At 38.3% G+C, this 27,093-nt stretch overlaps 1 long non-coding RNA gene across 2 annotated transcripts; it reads right to left on the bottom strand.

Moving 5' to 3' along the window:
* Positions 1 to 12,158: 12,158 nt before the first annotated feature.
* On the bottom strand, positions 12,159 to 23,663 carry LOC130091458 (uncharacterized). 2 transcript variants are annotated; one of them, XR_008807809.1, is made up of 4 exons: positions 23,605 to 23,663; positions 22,664 to 22,826; positions 17,784 to 17,922; positions 12,159 to 12,290 (listed from the first exon to the last, which is right to left on the bottom strand). It is a non-coding gene; the product is annotated as an uncharacterized LOC130091458 (long non-coding RNA). The 2 variants fall into 2 exon arrangements; XR_008807810.1 differs by lacking the exons at positions 12,159 to 12,290; positions 17,784 to 17,922 and adding an exon at positions 19,912 to 19,966.
* Positions 23,664 to 27,093: the final 3,430 nt, after the last annotated feature.

The raw sequence follows: 27,093 nt of genomic DNA, 5'->3' as shown, positions 1-27,093 counted from the left end.
AAATATGCTTTTGACATTCACTGTCATTTTTAGCATTAAAAGCAATTTAAAGCACTAAACCATTACTTGTGCAATAGACAAATAAAGTTTCTTTGCCTCTATTGTCTTCTGCTTCAAAGTGTAATTTCATTGCTTCCCTAGAAACATACATATTCATATGACATTCATTTACATGCAAAAATACACTGGGGAATTCATTAATAGTATCTTTTGACAAATATGTCTCTTCATGTTTTAAACAGTAAAACATAAATCTACCTGCTCCCATGTTTTACATCTGGAACAGACACAATATCACTGCTTCTTTGAGAGTAAATTAATATGAATCTAGTGTATTCAACTCATGCGTTGTGTACAGACATATATTAAACAGTTTGCTGTGTTTATATTCTGTTCAGCCTCATACTCATAAGGCAAATGTGTATCAAATGTATGCATGCATGCCACATTTCCATGTATGCATGCATGTGTTCAGTGCATGCAAATTAAAATGATTTCCGCACGAGTCTAGTGTATTAAACTCATGCATTGTGTACAAATATGCATTAAACGGTTTGCTGTGTTTATATTCCGTTCAGCCTCATACTCATAAATTAAACGTGTTGAATTTATGCATGCCAGAAATCTACCAAAGAACACAATATTACTATGCTTGCATGTTTTTGCACATGCACATTTTCAGTGCATGCAAATTAATGGCACTTTGTGTAAGTCTAGTGTTTTAAACTCATGCATTGTGTACAGACGTGCATTAAACAGTTTGCTGTGTTTATATTCTGTTCAGCCTCATACTCATAAAGCAAATGTGTCGAATTTCTGCACGCCAACAGAAAGCTGCCAAGCATTCCTATGCATGCACATTTTTGCTCATGCATGCTTTCAAAAGCATGCAAATTTTTGTCATGCATTGCATTGTGTACAGATATGCGTCAAATTTATGCTTGCTTGCCAACAGAAAGCTGCCAAAGTGCACAACATTTTTGTGCATGCACGTTTTCGTGCGTATCCAAGTCCCGGTATGCCCATCAAATTCACCTGCCATGTTTGTGTCTGGTCCTCATGTCATATTATCATTGCACGTCCAGACTTGGCTCCAGGGAGGTGCAGTGGTCACCTTACGATCCCCGGCACAGGGAAGGGCAGCTGGACACGAGTCGGCCTCCGCCACCCTATCCAGGACCAGGGGCTGCAATTAGGCGGCCAAGAAGCCCCTGTACAGCTCACCTGTCAGCCAGTGTCCCAACGAAGACGCCGCGGGGCCGGCACTATGCCACCCATGACAGGGCATCTCCATGCAGGAAAATCTCACTAACAATCCCCCCACACGAGCTGTCACTCAAACACATCGCCACAGCACCGCTGACCCCGTGGCCGACAGACTAGCAGACCCTTTGCTCAGACCAAACGGGTCACCACGGTTACCACGGCTTAGTCACCCTGACACAGAGTGACATTAACGACAGCCGCGGCGTGAGAGGGGGCCGAGCGGATCCTCAATCACAAGACTTGATGATGAAACCGCAAAAAGGCAGGAGACGTCGAGGAGGAGGACTGACCTGAGCTTTGGGCCGCACTGCAGTTAAGAAATGTTGAAATGTCTCCATCTCACGAAAGTTTTTTTCTCTCTCGCCGCTCACTGACAACATGTCAGGAGGAAAGATGGCAGCTCAGACATCAGCCTCTCTCGGCTACCTGGGAGCCGGAGACAAAAAACTTGGCAAAAGTGTGTCAAAAACGTAGGAGTTTGGGACAGCTTGTAGGATTAACATTGTTGCATGCTGTGTGACAGCGCAGCGCTGTGGTGCAATCGGCTAGCAAATATTTCACAGAGCAAGTTTTTTTCCTCTAAAAAAGAAGAACGAAAAATGGAAACCATAACAAAAGAATATGCCAGGGCCAGAAACACAGCTAATTGGATTGTTTTGACATGCGCGCGCTGGCCGCTTCAAATGTAGCGAGCGTAATGTGTCGTTTGATTTACTGACGTTTGCGCTAATCTATTTAATTTTCTTTTAAGGGGGAAAGCGTCCACATGAATGGAGCGGCATGTTTTAATGTTGATTATCTGAAGACGAGGACAGGGACGGCCCAGGATGCTGTAGCTGCTCAAGGGGAATATCTTCAGGTTATGGGCACGAGATTTGCGTGCTTGACAGGACTAGGCCTAACGCTACTGCACTCCTCTCCGCTCACGGACCCGGCCCGCTCTTTTAAACGTCTATGTACTCGTGCATCACAAATTTTTTTTTACTGCCTGCTTAGTCATTGCACAGTTCATAGAATTTGCACTAAAACCATTTAATAGTTTTGCTGGCGGTGGAGGACTTCTGTTTGCTTTCAGGTTGAAACGTTATGAGAGAGCTGCGTAATTGACATGTTATCTTGAAAAAGACTTCGCTTAACCGCCTTTCCCCCCACAAACAGGTGCGTTACCGCATGCACGCGGTGCGTTTGACTGTTTTTCACATATTCAGATGTAGATTAAATGTATAAAGATCCATGCAGTCATTCCCCCCTGGCTGGCGGAGGCTCATCTCAGCCCATTGTTCTCTATCAGTAGACGAGGCAGATTCCTGTAATTAGCTGTCAGCGCAGAGCCCCACAGCAGCTTAGTGCTGTCCGCTCAAATCAAACTAATGAAACACAATCCCCTCAAATGTCCTGGATACAGATTTGTGGCGATATTGCACGAGGAAGTAAAGGAGGGGTGGGTGTTGTGGGCTGGCATGGGCGGGGGTTTACCTCATCTCCATCCACAACTTCAAGATTCACAAACTGGGGTCATTAATCCGTTAATTCTGCACATTTTTGACGGCCAATTAATAGGGGTACGGAGAGAGTGATCCGTGAGCTGGAGGAGGGCGTTTGGGGTGAGGGGGTAAAGGGCTCTCAAATCCTCATGTACCAACCAGATACTGATGTGTTTCTGATGCCATGTCTGTTTCTAAACACCTTATTTTTAACGTAAATTCCGGTAAAATTGATACCGGAATTCGGCTGCTCGATATCGCAAACTGCTATTTCTTATCGATTATTTATGTTAGAAATGTATGTATTGTCGTAATTATAAACACATTGGTTTGTTTAGCAGTTTACTGCACTTCTTTATTCTTCTTTTCTTTTTTTTTTACCTGTAGTGGCTAATACATCTTGCACATTCGTAGCTTTCTTTGAACGATACGTGGATAAACATTTACAATCCTGATTTTGCATGAAATTAATCTTGATTCGTAAACCTGTAATTCATTATAAAACGTTTTTTTTTTGTGTAAAACTAAAATTAGAATATGGTGCAAAAGTTCATTTATTTCAGTAATTCAACTTAAAAGGTGAAACTAATATATTATATAGACTCATTACATGCAAAGTGAGATATTTCAAGCCTTTATTTGTTATAATTTTGATGATTATGGCTTACATCTTATGTAAACCCCAAAGTCAAAATTAGAATATTGTGAAAAGGTTTTCATATCTGTAAGCCATAAGCATCAAAATTATAACAAATAAAGGCTTGAAATATCTCACTTTGCATGTAATGAGTCTATATAATATATTAGTTTCATCTTTTAAGTTGAATTACTGAAATAATGAACTTGCACCGTATTCAAATTTTTCGAGTTTCACCTGTAAATGCACATTCTACAACAATGCACAAAATTAGATCATACTGTTACAAAATAAAACACATCAACATACAATAAAAAGCTGATTTAACATCTCAAACAGCGGTAGTAATTATCAGTCATAACATCTGCAAAGATAAAGTAAAATTAAATTAATGAATTTCATTTAGAAAGACCATCCCTCTAAGGCTACGTTCACACTGCAAGCCTTAATGCTCAATTCTGAATTATTGCTCAGATTTTTTTGTTTGGCTGTTCACATTAACTTTGAAGCCTCATTCAGACTGTCAGTCCAAAGTCCATTTTGTGCATTTCCGATTGGAATCCGATCAAATTTAGCAAGTGTGAACGGCAAAAAAGATACATCGGCCTATCCGGTTTGAGCTACATTCATATGTGGTTTGAAATCTTATTCAAATCGCATTTCAATCCGTTTCATTCTGATGGCATGGGATAAATCCGCTCCTTCCAGCCTCCTCCGGGTCTGCCGCTGCCTCAGAAGAAGCAGGAGTCCAGCGCAGGGCTACTTATGGTCATGTTGTAAATAAGAAAACATCCCTATTGAAAACCCGATAATCCCTATATGACTACCGTACCAACACAACGTCATTGCCAAAGAAACCAATGCAGATCATTTAGAAAAAAAAGAGCACCACGTGACACACAAATCGGATCTGAACAGTAGCGATACTTTGACAGTGTGGACAATCAGCCATTTAAATCAGATTCCAATCCAATACACAGATATTCATATTTGGACTGTCAGAAAGAGGCCAATATCAGATTCGAGTGTGAACTGGTTATGCTCCTGAACTGACCCGCATGCACAAAAGAACGATAACAAAGAGCAAAGTTTTTCTCGTAGTTTTTCCTCGAGTTTTGCTTGTAAGTCGCATGTATGACTGTTCAGACTTCAGACCTGTATCTGATTTAGGACCACATATGGAAATGGCACAAATCCGAATTGAAAAGATCATTCCATGTGGTTTGTGCTGGGGATAAATCTGATCTGAGTCACATATGAGCAACAAAATCTGTGAAATCAAAATCAATGTGAATGTAGCCTTAGAGGTAATTGATAATCAATTCCAGGCAAATGTAGCAGCATATCCGAACACCTTTTACCCAGTTCTGCGATAGTTAAAAGAAGTTCATCTTGAGGACGAAGACCATAAACCCCTAAACCTTTTTGAATGATATAAGGTGGAAGCAAACTGAGAATATACTCATATATATATATATAAATGTGTCAAATGGTTTAGTCTCTGGGAGGACCGAGCACACCATCCAACCCCAGCATGCAATGTGCAAGAGCTTTAAAAGTTTGCAATAAACCTTAATGCATCATGATAAACATTGTGAAGTTGCCTGGATATAACACCACAATCCAGCACAGACGTAAAATGAGTCTGACTTGTACAATAAAAGCCCAATTTCAACTTTAATTTCTTCACCGGTTGCTGAAAAAGAGGCACAAAAGAGAGGGAGTCATCAATAAAGATGCCTGATTATTTATATTGAGATAATGACTTTAAAGGGTATAATTGATTGAAAATGTAAAGCTTTTGATTTAGAATTTTGAACATAGAAAAGCGGTTTTAAATGTATTGTTTTTAGTCAATTAATGCTTGATGGTTTCATGTTGTTGGTGTGTGGCACAACTTTAATAAGTCATTTAATTTGGACAAGGAAACGGTTTTATTGCCACTGGGGAAAGTGTTTAAACTGCAGAGCAACATGAACTATTATCAATGCATGAATCAAAATCACTCTGACCCAAGAATTTCTGACACAGTTTTCCATGCATCATTTATTTATTGCTGTATGTGGGCAGAGACAACCAGTGAAATGCTCCATTCAACCTCTATTTGTTGACACTCGACGACTATATCTCAGGACACAGATCATGAGAGCTTATGTTAATGAACTATTCCTGATAAATACACTGATGAACTAACAAACACACACGTCTTCTATCATACTGCTGTTGCTGCTCCAAGTCCTGCATAATTACACTAGAAGTCATAGTAAAATGACTTCTCCTCTCCTGTCCTCTTGGTTTATAATGTCCCGCTGCTATCGCACCCCGAGGGCATCAAAAACAACCGGCAACCAGAAAGCGCAGAAGAGCAGGGCAGGTCATTCATCCGTGAGCAAACAGGCCGATCGGATACAGGACAGCAGGACACGGCCTACGGGCACAGAGGGATTTACACAGAACACCACACTTAATGCACTTAAATGCCTCAAAATGAATATATGCTCTCTTTAATTACCAAAAACATCCGATCACATCTGATCTGTTCATGTCTGCATTTCATAGCCATGCATTGGTTAAAATTCATTAAAGGCTGTTACTTTATTGCTTGACAGACCCAGAGCTAGAGATATGGAAAGACATATGCATTTAAAATCCGTTTAATTCTTCAAATAAAAACCTCTTTAAAATGCACATTCGAATATTCCCGTCATGTTATGCTAATAGATGCTGTCGCGGTGGATGTGTATGTCCACTGATTGTTTTAGTGTCAGTTTATTCAGATGTGGATTAAAAATGTTATTTCAACAGGGAAAGCCATGATCGCTTTAAGAAATATTAGTTAAAAGATAACAGATAGCAGAACAAACACTAATGCAGCCCTCTCAGGATCCAGAATGAAACATTTAAATCTGATGTGAAATGGCGAACTGAATTGGCCGGTACAGACAGAGGGCATGATGGGACACGGCAACGCATCACTTCTCACGCGTCACTGTCAGACATCATTGTAGTGGATGACCTCTAAACACAGATATCCACATCACATTACTGTGTGTGTGAGTATACAGGTGAAACTCGAAAAATTTGAATATGGTGCAAAAGTTCATTTATTTCAGTAATTCAACTTAAAAGGTGAAACTAATATATTATATAGACTCATTACATGCAAAGTGAGATATTTCAAGCCTTTATTTTGTTATAATTTTGAAGATTATGGCTCACAGATTATGAAAACTCCAGTCAAAATTAGAATATTGTGAAAAGGTTTTCATATCTGTAAGCCATAATCATCAAATTTATAACAAATAAAGACTTGAAATATCTCACTTTGCATGTAATGAGTCTATATAATATATTAGTTTCACCTTTTAAGTGAAATATTTAAGTTGAATTAATGAAATAAATGAACTTTTGCACCATATTCTAATTTTTCGAGTTTCACCGTATATATATATATATATATTCCTGGAATTTTTTTTTGTTAAACACTTGTCTTACCTACAAATTATTGATCTGGAAATTTACAGTAAGCAAATGCACTACTTAAAAAGCCATCAAAGACAGATTGAAGTTTTTGACAGAATATGGGAAGTTGTGTGTGGAGTGATGAATCACATTGAAACACGAGTTGCATGGTGATGCTTCAGAGCGGTGCCTTCAAAAATCTGCTGAGAAATATTATAATAAATGTGAAACTTCACTTCACTGTGAAAAGTCATTTAATGCTTTGGAGGACAGGAGAATATTGCAGAATCACTTCCCACAAATGAAAAGCGATCAGATGTTATATTTCAACAAGACGATGTTCCTGCACACACTGCAAAACACAACCACGAGAACAAGTCCATCAGGCTCATGTCAGAGTCAAGATTTGAACCCTATAGTGAATATTTAAACTCAAAACAAACGGAGACATTTTTCATTGAAGCCATTAACATTGAGTGGAACGACACGGACTCTTCTTCTGTGAAAAGCTGTCGGCGGAAGAGCAAACTTACTTTATCTACAGTGTTTGTGCAATTATGACTCATTTCTTGACCAGTGATTTGTGAATAAAATGGTTAAGACTAATTAAGGCCACTAAATATTCTGACTGACACACACACACACACACACGTTTACTTAGCTATCAAAATGGGGACTCTCCATAGAAGTAATGGTTTTTTTTAACTGTACAAACGAAATATTCTGTCTCCTTACACTAACTCTACCCCTAAACCTACTCATCACACACACACACACACACACACACACACACACACACACACACACACACACACACACACACACACACACACACACACACGCGTTTACTTAGCTATCTAAATGGGGACTCTCCATAGATGTAATGGTTTTTATACTGTACAAACTAACTATTCTGTCTCCTTACACTAACCCAACCCCTAAACCTACTCATCACACACACACACACACACACACACACACACACACACACACACACACACACACACACACACTTACTTACACTGTTAGAAATTTCTGTAAATTTCACAGTATTTAACTGTAAAATTAACTGTATTTTACTGTAGGACAGTTATACAGCATGTTACTGTATTTTAAAGTTGCATTGTGGGAAAAATATCCCCTTGGCGCCACTAAAATACAGTATTTTTCATTTACTGTAAATCAAAATACAGTAAAAAAAAAATTCTAAATGGGGACTCTCCATAGATGTAATGGTTTATACTGTACAAACTAAATATTCTGTCCCCTTACATGCACTAACCCGACCCATAAACCTACTCATCACACACACACACACACACACACACACACACACACACACACTCACACACACACACACACACACACACACACACACACACACACACACACACACACACACACACACACACACACGCGCGCGCGTTTACTTAGCTATCTAAATGGGGACTCTCCATAGATGTAATGGTTTTTATACTGTACAAACTGAATATTCTGTCCCCTTACACTAACCCGACCCATAAACCTACTCATCACACACACACACACACACACACACACACACACACACACACACACACACACACGCGTTTACTTAGCTATCTAAATGGGACTCTCAGATGTAATGGTTTTTATACTGTACAAACTAAATATTCTGTCTCCTTACACTAACCCGACCCCTAAACCTACTCATCACACACACACACACACACACACACGTTTACTTACACTGTTAGACATTTCTGTAAATTTCACAGTATTTAACTGTAAAATGAACTGTATTTTACTGTAGGGCAGTTATACAGCATGTTACTGTATTTTAAAGTTACATCGTGGGAAATATTCCCTTGGCGCCACTAAAATACAGTATTTTTCATTTACTGTAAATCGAAATACAGTTAAAAAAATCTAAATGGGGACTCTCCATAGATGTAATGCATACTGTATTAACTAAATATTCTGTCCCCTTACACTAACCCGACCCCTAAACCTACTCATCACACACACACACACAGACAGACACACACACACAGACAGACAGACAAACACACACACAAGCTTTAATGCACATCTAATTTAAATTTGACCATGTACTAAATGAAATGCATCCTGTAAAGTTAATTTATTGACTGAATTAAACCCTACCTGACTTTGTTTCCCAGTTCCTGGTTCCAGCTTGTGTTCCCACAGTAACAGATTCGCTGCCACCTGGACGCTGCAGGTACAGTAAAGTGTGTGTTTAGTTTCCTCATTACCGTAGTGATGTCGCAGTCTGTCCGTCCTGCTGCCCGGTCCTGATGCTCCCTAATGGCTGAAGATTACAGTATTACCATTCCAGCACTCGGGACCGGCCCGCTGGCTCACATCTCCACTTCATTACGCCGAGCCCCTGAATAATCCTCCAGACTGGGTCTTCAGCACATGACTGCTATATACACTGCTGCAGTTATAATGCGTTTACCATGTGTAACGTCAGTAGAATTTAAGTAAACGCACACCTGTTCAGTCAAAGAAGGTACATATTATGTGAGTGTATATATACATATACAGTGTTGGGTAAGTTACTCTAAAAAGTAATTAGATTAATGCGAATTACTCTCTAAAAAGTATTACATTACTTTTTATTACTACTAATTACTTTTGTTTAAATCCCATATCAACCTCAACCAGTTGAACAATACAGGACATGAAACTGCTCTTTTAATTCTTTCACATACATTTTTTTAAATTGCATACATTTTTCTTGAACTGACCAAAGTAATAAAGGGAGAAGGTTACATTAAAAACATACATTTTAACATTAGACGTAAAATGTTGATGTTAAATCTACTATTGAATTGTTCATTACATTAGTATTTAATCAGAAGTAAATGTAATTAAATTACAGAAAAATTAAGAGTAATCCCTTACTTTAAATTTTCAAGGGAAAAGTAATTAAATTACAGTAGTTAATTAATGCATTACACACAACACCGTGCACACACACACACACATATATATATACACACACATCATACATATACATACACACTTTTTTTCCAAATAATTTTGTCAGATAAAAACCAAGTTGAATGTTTTGTTCTTCCCTCATATTTAAAAAAAAAGATTAATTATTTTCCTCATATTTTGATGGTTTAATCAAACTTGTAGGGTCATTAAAAACAAATATCATTTGTAAGCAAATTCAAGGCTTTGTTGAGGAAAATGTCTCGTGTGCACTTCATGTCGGAAACACTAAAGTGATCCAAATCACTTCTGAGGTTTGAGCCTTAGAAGACTGACTCGGCTTAGTTTATTTACAAATGTGCTAAAAATGCATTAAAATAGACCCGTCTTATTTCTGTTCTGCACTCCAAACAATTGTGAGGGAAACAGAAATGCATGCATGTGTGTGTGTGTGACCGTGCAGTGAGCATCCTCGCACAGAGCTGTACGGAAGCATGTCTGTCTCACTGTCTCCTGAAATTCCTTCTGGGTCAAAACTAATTGGTGCAGCTGCAGGAGAGCTGGGGTCAGATAATGACCATGAGCGCTCGGAGCACTCAGGCGTGAACGGGCCAGCACCACGACCCACTCCAACACACTGTCACATGACAAAGAGAACAAGAGAGCGAGTGCAGGACAGATGGGAAGCAGGAAAAGAGCTTATAAGGTCATTCTTTTACTAAATAACCCATCTACATGTTGTAAACAAGTACAGAGTCCCGTGAGATGCATGCAAAGATGCACAGCCTGTTCTTAATGTAAATGTAATTCATTGTCCCTTCCAAACTCCCCTCTTTGACTTCCCTACAGTGGGGCCCTAAAGCTTAAGGGGCCCAGAGCGACGGCTCTCTGAAAACATGTAAATCTCTGAAGCACCGCGGGAAGCATATGGATGAATATATGAATAAAAAAGCCCCACCCTGACATTTGCTGTGCAGGACCTGAACAGGATCCTTTTATGATATTAATAGAAACTTGAGAGCTTATCATAATATTTCCGCAGGGTCTGTCATGGAGCTGAAGGGACGATGCAACGGCTTTTTAAAAGCATCTGGCACTGCTGTGTCTTCTCAACACGCCGTCTCTCAGAAGCAGCGAGGCCGAGGATTTACACTAAACGCTTCGTTTTCTGGGAGGTTTAATGAATCTAAGCACTTTCAAAAAATAAAGTCACATGCATGATACTGAAGTCTACACAGTCAACACAGACCCAACTACTTTATTAGACCTTTAATTTAACCAAGGAAGCTCACCGAGATTAAAAGGCTGGAGCGTAGAAAATATATTCACAATAAAGCATCAAAAACACAAGCCGAAAATAAAATAAATAAGATCATTCTGAATAATAATTCTGGTTGGATATTTAAGTCATAGTGAAAAATCCACAAATTAATTGAATAAATAAATAAATTAAAATAATAATCGTAAAGTTTTTAAATCTATTATGATAAAAAAAAAAATAATAATCACCCGTGCTGTATAATGTAAGATGTTTTCTGGCAAAAAATAAATAAATAAGAATAATAAATATCCAATAAGAATAATTTTAAAGTCATTGTGAAACAGTGACTTATTAATAATAATAATAATAATAATGATATTTTTTTTGGTAATTATGATAATTTTTTAATCCCCCATGCTGTATTATATAAGCTGGTTTTTGGCAATAAAATAAAATACAATAAAAAATCAAATAATATTTTTTAGTCATAGTGAAACAGTGACATAATAATAATAATAACAATAATATTGTTTTGTAATTATGCAAATGTTTTCATCCCCATGCATTGTGAAAGCTGTTTTCTGGCAAAAAATAATAAAATAAAAAATACTATTGAATATAGAAATTCCAACCACACAAATCATAAACACTGATTGAGCTATTGATGCTTAATGCCCGTTCTGTCAGAGCACACCAATGAAGTCATGTGACCCAGGACTAGTCCACATCACACAACTAATCAATTACTTTATTTAACAGGAACAAACAAGGCAGCTAATTAAGGGATTTTTAATGGTTTCAAAATAAAAGACACCAATTACAATACAAAGCATCAATAACAAGCCTGAAAAAAAGATTTACTTTTGTAAAGTATTTGCAAAAATCCAGTTGCATGTTGGTCTATTTTTTTGTGGTATCACTGATTTTAGTCAAACCTCCAAATGTCACATAAAACGAGACTGAATGTGGATGCCCATTTTGCATGTCAATCAGATGACAATTTCCTGTCTAAGTGAGCAGATGCTGATAGTCTGCTTATATTTAAATAATTGTGGCATATACGTTGTTTTAAAGACATATTTCAGGTGAGACTATACCTGGTCCCTCAGAAAGCGTCCAGCGCTGATCAGCATTCCTCAAACATCTCTGAGAAGCATGCATGATCAATCTGCGGGCGGAGGGAAAGAAAAGCCCATGTGCATGTTGGGGAAGGTCAGAACGGGCCTGGAAGAAGCTGAGCGCGAGGAGGAGGAGGAGAAGAAGAAGAAGAACATGAAGATCAGCAGCAACTTGGTATCAACACCACAACAAACACCCTCTTTGTCCGGCACATATGTGGACGTGTTCGGGGCGAAGAGCCAGAAGAGCCAGAAGTGGATCGTGTGACTGTTTTCACAGAAATAACCTGCAGATAAAAGAACTATGCATATACAGTATGTGTTTTACAGGTTACCACACAAAGCAGCCACATTTGGAAACAGTTTGCAGAATTTGACTCCTGTAGTCGCCATATAGAAGAGAAACTGAAGAAATCATGTGACAAATATGTACTGTACTGATCAAACAGTGCCAGTTACGGCTTATTCAGAAACAGTGTTAAATACACATTTCATAAGAAGGGTTACCATTCAAAACTATTCATAAATGGATACCCAACACTTTAAGTCATAGTGAAACAACCACAAATTAATCAAATTAATAAACAATAATAAAAAAAGTCTTCTCAAATACTAGATCAATATTTTAAATTCGCCATGCTGTATTATGCATGTTGTTTTCTGGAAAAATCTAGTTAAGGATAAAACAAAACAATATTTAAAAGAACGTAAAAAATACAATACTAAAGTTGAAAACAAAGCACTAAAACCACAGCACAAGTTGAAATAAATTAAAAAACAATTAGAATGATAAAGTTGTTTAAAAGTGCTCATGTCCATGCTCACATGTGTTTTGGGAGGGGCTGATGGGAAACGGGAAAGGCTGATTCCCAGCGAGAAAGCACATTTTAGATAATAACACATAAAACTGTCATATATCCAGTGCTCAGTGCAGGCTTTCAGTGTAATAACAAAGAATAAGACAGAGCCGCACACAGTGAGCTCACTTGAACATCTCAGGCATAAACCATATCCTGCAGTGTCTGACCCTGGTCCACTTCAAATAATCAGCTCAAATTCGTTTTCTTTCAGGTAAGATTAGGAACCTCTTTCCAACCGGCCTTGTTGGGGCAAGAAAGCCTTTTATGAGGAAGCACACAAGAGCGCATCGCAGCCGAAAGTCGACAGAAATCACATACATCTTTTGCTTACTTCAAACAGCTCTGCTCTCGAACATTTACCCAGGTAAACGAAAGGCACAATACGTTTATTTCAACAAAAAAGGCAGCTTGGTGTCAGTCACAATTTAGCGAAAGGTCTGTGCGCTAGTATGTGATTGATCATAGAGCAACGCTTGCTAGCCAGGCTTCCCAACACTTAACGCCTTCTCTGAACCTTTCATCCTGATAATTAAGAAGCTTTCTGAGGGGCAAAAGCTAAAAATATTCAACTGCACCCAAAGACCCTCAACCTACACTGATGTCTGTCAGTAGGCCATAGGATAGGCTACATTTAATGGGCAGAGACGTGGTGGAGTATCCAACCGCACTCGCTGGGGGCGAAATAAGGTGGATATTTGAGGGAAAAAAATGCTTTCTGAAGATGAAAGTCCAAATGGAGTCTTGAGAGAGAGCTGATGGAGTGTGTTGACCGCCTGAAAGTAGTCATGGTGAAACAAGCATGGCTATTAGTGTCACTGGTGGCCTTGAAATGGCCAAACAAAATTATGGTTTGGGCGAGAGGTGGTTTGATTCGGATGCGCTCGCTCCATTATTTGTTGAAGTGCTTTAAGGGAGTCTTTGTGACTGTGAGCTCGGAAGTTGGAAAGGAAGAAAAAGAGCCACGTTTTAGCAGGTGGAACGTTGGTTTCTCAGTGTGAGAATCTATAACATGCGATAATACGCAAGAGAGAAACATGGAGCAGAAGTACCTGGAGCGAGGCATCCGACAGCGTTCACATTCATCTCTAATGGCTGATGTGCTATAGCAAGCTGTGAAACGGGTGGTAAGACATCTATGATTAAACATTTGCAGTAAAAAAAAAGATTGCATCAGAATACACAGCTTTTATTGGCCATCATCTCCTGGAGTGGCTAACTGGACCCTGCTGTCCAGCCAAACCTTGACCCTTGTGTAGGATCAGCTGGATTGTGAGATTGATGACTGGGCAGAAAGACACTGATGGCCTTTGCCCTAATGACCGTCTTCCCTCTAGGCTGGACTCGACTGTGAAGCATAAGCACACGAGCTCAGCAGAATCATCTCTCGTCTCACTGGATCTGGCGCTCAGCGGTGTTTGTGCTGTCAGCATATCCCTGAGGTTATGTAAATCCACCTTAATACATTCATTAAAAAAAAAAAAATTATATACTATATGCCATGAAGCCAGATCGATGCCAGTTGTAAATGTTTGTTGTACCACTTTGGAACAAATGATCGCTTACTATCTTTTTTTCATAATGTTATCATAAAATAAAGGAATAGTATCAGTCATTATTTACTCATCCTCATGTCATTCCAAACCTGTATGCTGTGTTCCTTTCTGTGCGTTTAAAGAGATTGTAGCTTTTGCATGACAGTTCACAGTGACCACATCTTTCAAGGTACTAAATAAATAAATAATTAACAATAGACAAATAAAATGATCCCTGATTAGATTAAAAAAACATACAAACAAACAGATAAACAAAAAAGTCGACTTGGATGCTGTCTCTACATGTAACTTTTAAGATACAAATAAGCACAAAATAAATAAATAAATAAATACATAACTAATAGATGGATAGATAGATAGACAGATAGAGATACAGACAGACAGACAGACAGACAGACAGAGAGATAGACAGACAGATAGAGAGATAGATAGACAGATAGAGAGATAGATAGACAGACAGACAGACAGACAGACAGACAGACAGACAAATAGAGATATAGACAGATAGATAGATAGATAGATAGATAGATACACAGACAGACAGAAAGAAAGATATAGATAAAGACAGACAGACAGATACACAGATAGATAGACAGACAGGTAAATAGACAGACAGACAGATAGATAGAAGTGGTCCACATGACTCCTGTAGAGAAACAGACTGAAAGTGAAGTCATTACTCTCTGATCATGGCAATGTGTGTGTGTGTGTGTAATGTGTGTGTGTGTGTAATCTGTGTGTGTGTGCGTGTGTGTGTGTGTGTGTGTGTGTGTGTGTGTGTGTGTGTGTGTGTGTGTGTGTGTGTGTGTGTGACTTCTGCAATCAGACGATTCGAATCAGGACTGTTGGAAATGATCAACAAACTCACTGGATCCAGGGATGGATTATTCCACCAGTGACTCCCAGCTGACAGACTCTTCCACCAGCGACTCAAATCCCTTCGCTGGGTCTCCTAAAGCTTCGAGAAGCTCGCCGTGCATCTCCAGGTTCACAATCACACACACACACACACACACGCAGCCGTGAACTGAAGCTCCTGCCTGAAGATCAATGGAGCAGTGTGACTCAGATTAAGGCCGTTTCCCTCGCCGCGGACACACACGGATCAGCGACGCTTTGAAGCGGTGTGCTTGAGGAAGTGATGAACGAGCTGATGAGAGGTGGAGTGGAGGAGAAGAGGAACGAGAGTGTCAGCGACAGCTACTGGACTTCCAGACCGGAGAAACACTCGTAAATCACGTCACTGGAGCCGTTGACCTCCGGCCGGCAGCAGAGGTGTAAGAGACATGCTCATCTTCTGCTCTTTAATCCAGCAGCACATCTGCACTCAGAGACCGGAGCGGATCCTCGTTGCTTCTGTTTTGAATTGTTTTGAAAACACAGCCGGTTGGTCTTGGGCTGAAACACTGAGAGATATTAGACTACATGTGATTAAATAGTTAGATTACATAGATTACATAGACTACATAGTCTCAGCATCAGAGTCACAAACACGGACCGTTGGCTGAACGTCTGATGCATACGGCACACTTTTCTAGAAACACTTCAGGTGTTTCAAAGTCGCGATCTGATTGGTTGAACTCTACAGGATGTCCGGGAGACGTGTGTGTCGTGTTTTTTATCTGTCCGCCTGGAAACAAATGCCGTGATGCCAAAACCCCTCATGGAAGAAGAGAGCCGTTGTGTTTACAACTGTGACAATGAGCGCTCACCAGGATCAACTGAACGCGGGGTTTTCAAAAGTATGTGAAGTTTACGGCTCTAATGTTGCAGTAAACTTGAATAAAGTCCTTGAATGAATAATTTATTAGATGCACACAGGGACATCGACATTACAATGGCACGCCCCTAAACATGACACGCAACAAAACGAGCTGTGATTGGTTGCGTTACATGTCAGTCAAACGTCCTTAGCCAAGTAAAGCTGCGATAGAAGCTCTGGCTACGCGAGGCTACGTGATTGTACATGAAATACAAGCTATTATGAGGAAGGATATAAGAATACAGACTTTTACTGAAGGCACTGCAGAAGAAACACCTGTCTTCAGTTTATTTCTGGAGATTCTCTCGTGTGTGCAACTGAAGGACGATTCACACCAAGAGTGAAACAAATCATGGACTAAAGGTCTATTCACACTGAGAGTGAAACACAAAAAATGCACTTTGTTTATTCGGTCACACTTTAGTTTAGGGTCCAATTCATACTATTAACCATGACTTCTACCTCAATAAACTCCTGATACTGCTTATTAATAGTTAGTGAGGTAGTTGTTAAGTTTAGGTATTGGGTGATTAAGGGATGTAGAATAAGGTCATGCAGAATAAGGCATTAATATGTGCTTTATAAGTAGTAATAAACAGACAATATCCCAGTAGTTAATAGGGAGAATTGGACCCTAAACTAAAGTGTTACCGTTAATTCCTGTGGTTTAAAGTAAAATAAATGTATTATAAAATAGTATGACATTAACTGATTTCACTCAATACAATTCACTGACAATGAAGATTTTATTCACAAATTACAGCTATAAACTATTTTTTTTTAAATCAAGTTATTAAATAAAGGAAAAGTTCCTGTCATACAAGTGATTCCAAACGTCATTTTCAGTGACAATGAAAGGAGAATTTTGAAAGAATATTTATGTAAATTTTACATATAATGAATCAATCAATAAATAAACTACTTGATAACAAATATATAAAAAAATAAATAAATGGGTAATATATATAGGCCTATATATCAATGCAAACGCCATTTGATAATACAAATTGTACTAGTATGTGTGTATATACTGAGTGTATACGTGTGTGTCTGTATCTCCAGCTTTCTCTCTCTATATATATATATATTTGAAATTAAATATCATCATATTAGAGTGATTTCTGAAGGATCATGTGACACTGAAGACTGGAGTAATGATGCTGAAAATTCAGCTTTGATCACATAAATAAATTCTACTTTACAATATATTCACATAGAAAACAGCTATATTAAATTGTAATAATATTTCACAATATTACTGTTTTTACTGAAATAAATGCAGCCTTGCCCATCACTTCTTTCAGAAACAAGCTTAAAAACTGCGATGTGCTAATTCTGTGTAAAGTGAAGAAGCATACAGTGCCAATACATAAACAAAACTGCTAAGTTTTAAAACGGGAAGTAATGAATTAATTTGTATATATTCTTGGTCACCTCATCATGAACACCTCAGAACAGACTCTTGACAGTGAAAGCTATACGGCCTCTCTCTGTCCTGGACATCTCATCCGCTCCTGCTTGTGCCCTTGTCCACATCTCTGCAGCTCATCCTCCTCTTTCCCACCAGACACGGCTAAAAAAAAAAAAAAAAAAAAAAAAAAAAAAACGTTTGGGGCAAAAAAGAGAGAAATAATTGGATTCCCAGCTTCCACCTCCTCCTTCCCCCACGCGTCGGACACCGCTAATTAACAACAGGGAGAGTCAGAGAAAGCCTGGAGAAAAAATCTGCTGTTTGGATTAAAAAAAAGAAAAGAAAAGAAATTTGACCGGCAACATATTGTCTCGTTCACGTCCACACGGGCTAATAACAGCTAGTGGCTGGTGCACGAGAACGAGAAGGCGTCAAAACCTGGCAAAGTCACTCATTCATAAAATCTCAATGTGTGACTATAGCTCTAATTACAACCCACGTCGGCCTCAATTAGACCACAGCCTTTCTCTCGGCGTTAACTCTTAATTAATGTATCGCTGGTTAATTACAGGTTCGCGCTCGCTGGGTTACTCAGTGGGGGGTTTAGGGGGATTTCTTTACATCAGATCCACTCCAAAACCAATCCAGCCGCCTTGCTGCCTAGGCCTACACTGACAGCTACAACACAACACAACGTGAACTTCAGAAACGAGTGATTTGAAAAGCTTTACATCGGCAGAAGTCACTCAATCAGCAGTTTCGCAACACACTCGACGCTGACTCCAGAGGACGCTGCAGAAACCGCTCAGACTAAACTTAAGTTAGTCATCTCAATTTTTTTCTTCAAGACTGGTCATTGCTTATTTAAGTCTGTTACATAAAAAGGTAGATTGGTCTAATTTTAATATGAAAAGTAGAACTGATCAGCCCTAATTGCTAGTTGGTTGGACTAGTTCTTAAGCCACGCGTCTGTTCATGCAACTAGTTCAGTTTGACATTAGCATAAGATATCAATACTGTCTATCAATAGCATGAAAACACTTCGAACACAAAATGAGTGACATTTTATATCATTATTTTTTAGAATTGGATGAAAAGTAAATTATTTTAATTTTGTTTTGCACTGAGCGTGGCCCAGTTTTAGAAGCTATAAGTCACTGTATTTGTAAAAAATATTTATATATTGCAACAAAGCTTTTCCAATTTAGTCTTGAATGAGTGTTTCTTCAACCATGGCCACTTTAGGCCCTGTATTAAATAATAATAATTGTCACCACAAATCATGAATTTAGTTTGTTTCAATTAAATGAAATTTATGATTTTTTATTTATTTATTAAAGTTTAAGTGAAGATTTCATTTTCACACATAAATATTGTACTGTTTGTTCAGCATATCATATATTTAAAAAACAAATTAATATTTAATATTTTAATTTAAATTCCATGTCTGGGACCAGGGTAAAACTATATATATATATATAAAAAGAAGAGTTACAAATAAGCTTTAATTTATGACAATGCTTTTATATATCAGAAATAAAAAATCTTTAATAGAAATCCACTTTTGAAACACCCATACATGGAGTAAAATCTTTAAATATGATTACAAATCTGATCATTTTTGATTAAAAATGACATTTATCACTATTTCTCAGTATATACTTAAAATTCTGGTCACACTTTAGTTTAGGGTGCAATTCTAACTATTAACTACGACTTTTGCCTCAATAAACTCTTATGGCTTATTAATAGTTAGTAAGGTATTTGTTTAGGTTTTGGGTGATTAAGGGATGTAGAATATGATTATGCAGCATAAGACATTAATATGTGCTTTATAAACAGCCAGTTATATACGCACGCTAATAAGCAACTAGTTAATAGTGAGAATTGGACCCTAAACTAAAGTGTTACTAAAATGACTCTATCATAAACATTTCTCACTACTAGTTTGCCAAAATCGGAGTCATTTTTTCCTGGACATTGCATTCTGGGATTGCCTCCTCTGCAAAGCATACATGCAATCCTGCCTTATAAATGTGCCAAAACAAGGCATAGATTTAACACAGTGTTTATTTCCCTAATGCAAGCAGGCACTTCATGTTCAGGCTTACACATTTCATGTGTCCATGTCTTCTGGAGGGTGTCTTCCATTGTCTTTCCCAGTTCTTGGAAGCGGCGTTGTGGAGCAGGCACCATTTTTCAGCTCCTGGAAAAGAGAGAGGGGTCGAGAACAAGAGATCAAGAGAAGCGCAGGAGACATCAATGAGAGAAAGAGGTGGGAGATGGCGAGTGAAAGCGAGGGAACGAGCGAAAGAGGAGAACAAAGCTCGTGTGAAAGAGAGCAAGAGTGAGAGAGGAGGTGAGAGGGAGACGTTTGTAAGTGTGTTCGCGTCCAGAGAGAGCGAGAGAGCGTCATCCAGAGAAAGGAGGAGAAAGTCAAGAGAAGAATGAGAGCGCTTTCTCCTGCTGTCCCTGCGCGACAGGTCCCGCTCGCCTTTCCATGTGTTAATTACACATGTAAGGCTATTATAACCCTGCCAGGACTCCTGCTGACTGGGAAAATGAAGGCGGCGCACTCCAGCGCCAGACTCTCACACCGACTACAGATAATAGTTTCCCTCCTGCATTTTCACAGGCCGCGGTAACTAACTCTGGAGAGGAGGCGAGTCGGGGAACACGGTTAGCATGGAAATGTCCGTGTAACTACCTAAGAAAGTGTGTCGAGCGGAGCCTGGTGTTTCATTTAAGGCGTCGGCCTGTTACCAAAACCTGTGATCCGACTCAAAGGCAGATCTGTGATATTAGGAGGATAAAGGAGCCATTTACTCAGGGAAATCATTTCTGTGCTTTACTGTAAATGATGCATACGCACACATTTGGAGAAGCCACTACAGAAGGGTTTATCCAATCCTAAAGCTTTTATTTCGTTGTTTAGACTTGTGATTTGCACCTGCTGATGATAAAACAGGACTCACACAGAAACACACTAGTTCTGACCAGACAAGCAAGACTCACATTTTCAGCAAAGTCTAATATTTATCATTTTCCATATTTATAAATCTGTCACAAAGAAAAAGAAAGCAAAATTATTGTAATACTGTGGTAGTTTTTTTTTGCTAACGCTTTAGAATAAAGTTTCATTTGTTAAGGTTAGTTAAGTACACCAGTTAACAATGTAAAGTATTTATTAATCATTTACTAATACATTATTAAAATCAAAAGTTGCATCTGTTAACATTAGTTTATGAATCTGAAACAGATATGAAATGTTAACAAAGATTAATATGTACTGTAACGGATGTATTGCTCATTGTTAGTTAATATTAGTTAATGCATTAACTAAACTTAAAAGGAACCTTATTGTAAAGTGTTACGTTTTTTTTTTTTTACTTAAAGGTATTGTAGGTAGAATTTTTTTTAAAAACTTTTTGCCAAAATTTTTTAAACTTTCTATATATATCAATGCATAATTAAAATGTAAGTACTCTGGAAAAGAGAGTATAAAAATCAAGTGTCTGTAGTCCTCTCAGGGCTGTAATAAACACAGCTACTTATCTCCATTCACTTCCACCCCCTCCATTCTGGGCTCCTTCCAAAACCACGCCCCCAAAACACATGAACGTGCGATGCCGACAGCTCACAGCTGGAGGACGCGCTTACTAGCGCCAAGCGGAGAGGAGCAGTGCATGTAGTGACATCATGTCAGACTCACATGTAATAAAATACCTAACTTTATCATTATGAATATAAACAACTAACATGGCTGTTAATACTCACTATCAAGCTAGCATATCGATACTGTTAAAGTTTAAAATATATTGAGTTTGATTCGTTAACGAGCTAGTAACATAAAGCAAAGCTAAAAACAGGTTGCATTGATACACGTTTTCCCATTACAATCAGTTACACTGTGATGAAGGTGAATTTTGTGTAAGATTCATAACATATACGCCGTGTTTTGCATGTAATTGTGTCTCTTACTAGTCTCTTACCCTCCTCGAGTCAAACGAGTGCGCGCATGTGGGCAGCGCATGTAGCAGCGGGGGTGTTGCCATGGTTGCGAGAGAGTGACAGTCGCCTAAGCCAATCCTTTGTTTCGTCCCGGAAGGAAATAATGAGCTGTGTTTAGTGCAGATTAAACGGTCTAGAGTCACTCGATTTTTATACTCTTTTTATCAGAGTACTTACATTTTAATTATGCATTGATATATATAGAAAGTTTAAACAAATTTGGGAAAAGGTTTTTTAGACCAAAAACGACCTACCCAACCTTTAATAATAATGCTATGCGTTAAATGAAATAAACAAAAGAAAATTTTAAATAAAATAAAAAGCATTACTTCAAATTTTTTTTTTAAATAGGCTATTTATAAAATAGTCTAATAAAATGAAGTATGAAAAGTGCCATGATATTCACATGAGTTGTGGTAACAATTATTAACAATAATATTGCGTTAAGTTAATAAAATAAACAAAATAAGAATATAAATAATAATATTAAGTGTAGAGAAGTGCCATGAAATTGACATAAAATCATAATTTTGTGGTAGTATTTATGATTAATGTAATAATGCCGTAAGTTAATGAAAGAAAAAAATTGTTTTGAAAAAAATAAAATAATCTTTTAATCTGCTTCTGTACTTTATCTATAGATGTTCACAAACATGTGAATATGCACCAGGTAAAACATCAGCTTGTGCTGAATACCATGGTATTCTTTTAAGTACCATGCTTGCTACTAAGTGTCTATGTAAATGCCATGTGCATGAATGAGACTTTGCCTTTTATACCACAATATTAGCATTTGACACCATCACCTTAGTTTTTAAGGGTTTCTGTATGATTGTTTTACATTATGAATAGTCACATGAAATGCTGTGCTCTCGATGAAGTATGTACTTACTCTCTTCTGTTGTTCACACGAGAACACAGAATGAAGCCAATAAGCTGGAGATGATCTGATCAACTTCCCTCACAGCAGGGCATGCTGGGATAGCACTCGGTCTACATCCTGCCCCGGGTCACACGTCCTCATAAATATTCATGACGGAATTTCACAGCTCGCTCTGGATCTGCAGCAATCACAGGATTACATTCATTAATTATTTTTTTAAAGAAATTATCATGTGACTTTTTTTTTTTTTTTTAGAAAAGCATTGTTAAGAACAACAATAAGAGCGATGAGCTTGTTTATCAGACACATCAAACACAGCCTCGACTCTTCAAGGACAAACAAAGCCTGAAATAAGAGCGAGAGGGTTTAACTCTGTGTCTTTGTGTTTAAACAGCACAAGGCCATCTGAAAGCTGATCTCATATTCTCCTGAGCTTCTCCTCATAATGTCTGTTAATCTACAGCTGCAGGGTTTGCAACTGACCTCCTTTTTTAGTTTGACGGCAGAAAACGCTGCATATTCCATCCCTCGCTGAAGCTTTGATGAGTTTGGTGCAGTTACATCCGAGAACACAACAAGAGGCCGACGCTAATATCAGGTCTACTGCAGAAATGTACGTTTGAGGAGATTCATTCAGGCCATCAAATGCTGACGTTTCAAGTTCAATTTATTTATAAAGCACATTTAAAACAACCTTGGTTGACCAAAGTGCTGTACAAGAAATATCTAGATCCATCCCCCAAATTAAAATAAACATTCACAAGACATTAAAAGCACAAGAGGAGAAAAACGTTGCATTTCAGTGTGGATGTGGGCGCTCGTGATCGATGATCGGCCTGTGACATGAGCAATCTGACTCAGTAAGGTATTGAGGAGCGAGATTGTTTAACGCTTTAATACACAAACAGCTAAATCTTAAATTCAATGCGAAACTGAATAGGTAAGCAAACCTGTATATGCTTTCATTTTTTCCTTACGCTGCATCGAACAGCAACAGTTCATCGCCAACCTGGCTGAGAGCATCTAAAAACAAAACAAAAGAACAAAGATAATAACTCAAATTAAATAACCAACACATCAGCTTGTGATAAAAGGACAAAAAAGATCAAATAAATCATGATAAAATAAAAAGTGGGTTAAAATAAAATAATTAAATTAAATTAAATATAAAAAAATCTTGAAATATTGTAATAAAATTACAGGAATGTACTATGACATTGAGTCATGGTAATGTGTATTTATGATAAGTTAATAATATTGCTGTGTAAGTTAATAAAATAATAATGAATATTTGAAAGAAGTAAAAACAGACGTCTTAAAAAAAAAAAAAGAATCATTTAAATTTTGTTTTATATATAATAGTAATAATAAAAAGAAATATTAAAAAGTACCATGATAGTGACAAAGTCATAATACTGTGGTAGTATTTATGATTAACGTAATAAAAAATAATACCATAAGTTAATAAAATAAACAATTTTTTAAATAAAAAAAACAAACTTCTTCTGTATTATATCTATAGTTGTTGTGCATCAGATAAAACATCAGGTTGTGATTTATTTTAGACATGACTATGTAAGTACCATGGTTGGCATGGTGATCATTCATAAATCTACTATAGTAATATTATTAATAAGAGATGCATGAAGATTCTTCAATAACACTTAGTAACTTTAGTTAATGCATTAACTTACACTGAGAATATTTTTTTAAGTCTTTTTTTAAGTTAAATAATTATCATTGTTACTTCATGTCAGCTCAGGTCCATTATATTAACAGATGCAACGTTTGATTTTAATAATGTATTAGAAAACGTTGAAATGAACATTGATAAATGCTTTAGATAGAAGTATTTTGCATTGTTAGTTCATAGTTTACTAATGTTACCAAAGTGTTTCGAAATTCTCCTTTTGTGTTCCACAGGTTCGGACCTCATGAGGGCCAGGAAATAATGACCGAATGTTCATCGTTCCTTTAAAATGTCCCTTTCAGCCTCAACTGATGCAGAACCCTATTAAACTGCACTTATCTTGCGGACAGATGTTTTTTCCCTCTGGCCAGCGGTCGGGGAGGTTCACGAGCGGGGCAGATCTCGACCCGAGACAGAGATTGGCCGGTTCCTGTCGAGCTCCTCGATTAGCGCTGTCAGCCCCACAGCCAAGCTGTTTCTAATGAGACGTGCAGACAGAGAGATGTCGCGTCCACGGGTGGCCCTCTCACTCGAAAATGAGACTGGTCGACACGTACGTGTGACAGGGAAGGTGGGAAAGGTGACAGAGGACGGGGGTGGATGTCACGGGGGGCGGGGGGGCGAGACGGGTCAGCCGAGGGCTGCCAGAAACATGAGATGAGTGACAGGTGAAGCGGGTGAAGAGATGTCAGGGAGCCGTGGCGTCTGCCATCCCAGAGACATGAGTGGATAATTACATGGTCAGTGATGTTGCTCGGCCTCTCCAGCCTCTTTATTTTCTGCCTCCTCCTCGCACGGGTGAACCTCCGTGAGGCCTGTGGGAAAGAGAATAACACTGATTGTTGAGGAAAATAATACAACTTAACATGTACACGCCAGCACAGGCTCGTTGGGAAATTACGTATATTACGTTGCTTGCATGTTTTGTGACACTCGCAAGATCAAGGGCCCTACCGATGCAGCACCAGGCACAACGCAAGTGTGTTTTGCTAGTTTCAGCCCGACGCAATTATCATTTTCACGTCCTGCGCCACGTTGTTTAAATAGCAAATGCATTTGTACCCATCTGTGCGCCCATGGGCTGCTGGTCTAAGAACCAGGTGTGTGTTCAGGCGCATGTTGGAGCGTTGCTGTTTTGACTGAGCCATTGACCAACTGAAACCTGCTCTAAAGTCAATGGCGCAATTTTTTTTTTGTTATTTAAAGGGAGCATTAGTAATATGAGTCTATAGGCGGGTCCACAACACGTGTACACTCTGCTTATTACACACACAGGGATGCGCAGCAGCACACAAACATGCCAAATATTAAAAATAAAAGGATTACAATGTAAAAGATTAATATTGTGTACATAAAGATATGGTGGAATCCGGCTTGTCCCATAGATGGTCTGCTTGCGCTTTAACCTCGCACACGAGCAGATCCGTTTGACCTCTGGAGAAGCATTCAGATGAGACTCTGATTGGTTTCTTGATTGGCACGTTGCACCCAAAACACGGCCATTACTCATTAAGAGAATAGGGACAACCCTTTTCCGACCATTTTTCCCGTCGAGTGACGCACCCCTAGCCTGGTTAAAACCAGAGCATTCTCAGTTGTAACTGAGTTATGGTCTGGCAAAGCGTCGTAGACAAATCATTTCCAGAGGGGCGTCACCAACGGACGTCGCGGATAGACCTAAACCCAATCAGAGCGATGAAGGAGATGACGTATGCAGAGCGGTGGAGAAACATCTCCGAGTGTTGTTCTTTGCTCGGTTTTTAACAAAAAGGAAACGTTCAAATGGCTTAAAACAGACGCGATAGCTGATTCGAACGAGTGATGTTGGACGGCGGCATCCATCTTTGTAATGTAGGCTACAAAATCTGCTTCAAAATCCCAGCGCTGTCGTCATCGTGTAAAGCCCGCCCCAACGCTTCTGATTGGTGCCTCGATTTCGGCGGATTGGAAATGGGCTTGAATGAGCTCTTTGCCAGACTAACTTTCAGAGCAAATCTACATTTGCCCGAAGTTGTCTGGGTTTTCCCCCTCCCCCCCAAACAAAAATTGCAAATTGATTGTTTGGAAATGTTTAACACATTAAAGCAAAAGATAACTGTATACTGAACAGTACTGTATATACAGTAGAAGCATGTACTAAAGCTTGGGATGAGTATGATTTTTTTTTAAAGAAATTAATTTTGCCAGATGCATTAAATTGATCAAAAGTCACAGTAAATATATTGATGTTACAAATGATTTATACTTCAAATAAATGCTGTTCTTTTGAACTTTCACAAAAGAATCATGAAAAAAATTTAGATAAATCTGATAAAACCAGAAATGTTTCTTGAGCAGCAAATCAGAATATTTGAATGATTTCTGAAGGATCATGTGACACTGAAGACTGGAGTAATGATGCTGAAAATGAATAAATAATAAATTAATTTTAATTACAGTATTTCTGATGGAATAAATGGAGAGCATAAGAGACTTTGTTCAAAAACATAAAAAAAAAATATTCGCACCGACCCCAAACCTTTAAACAGTAGTCTACTGGATCTGCATTGGCCAATAAAAGAAGCACAGAGTTGCAAATACTAAATGTCATATAGTGCTAAAATGCGGCCACCATTCATTTTTCATATGTTCTTCAACACAAATCACTACCGGACGTGTTTGTAGTTACTTTGAGCCTGTCGAACGTGTGGAGATCACAAAGATCTCTCTCATCCTCACACGTTTGTTTCATCTGGAGAGAATGATCTCT

This window comes from Rhinichthys klamathensis, unplaced genomic scaffold, assembly GCF_029890125.1.
Source record: "Rhinichthys klamathensis goyatoka isolate OS25496 unplaced genomic scaffold, OSU_Roscu_1.1 h1tg000167l_1, whole genome shotgun sequence".
In the NCBI taxonomy this organism is placed as follows: Eukaryota; Metazoa; Chordata; class Actinopteri; order Cypriniformes; family Leuciscidae; genus Rhinichthys; species Rhinichthys klamathensis.
This window is presented reverse-complemented; position numbering and strand designations above follow the sequence as displayed.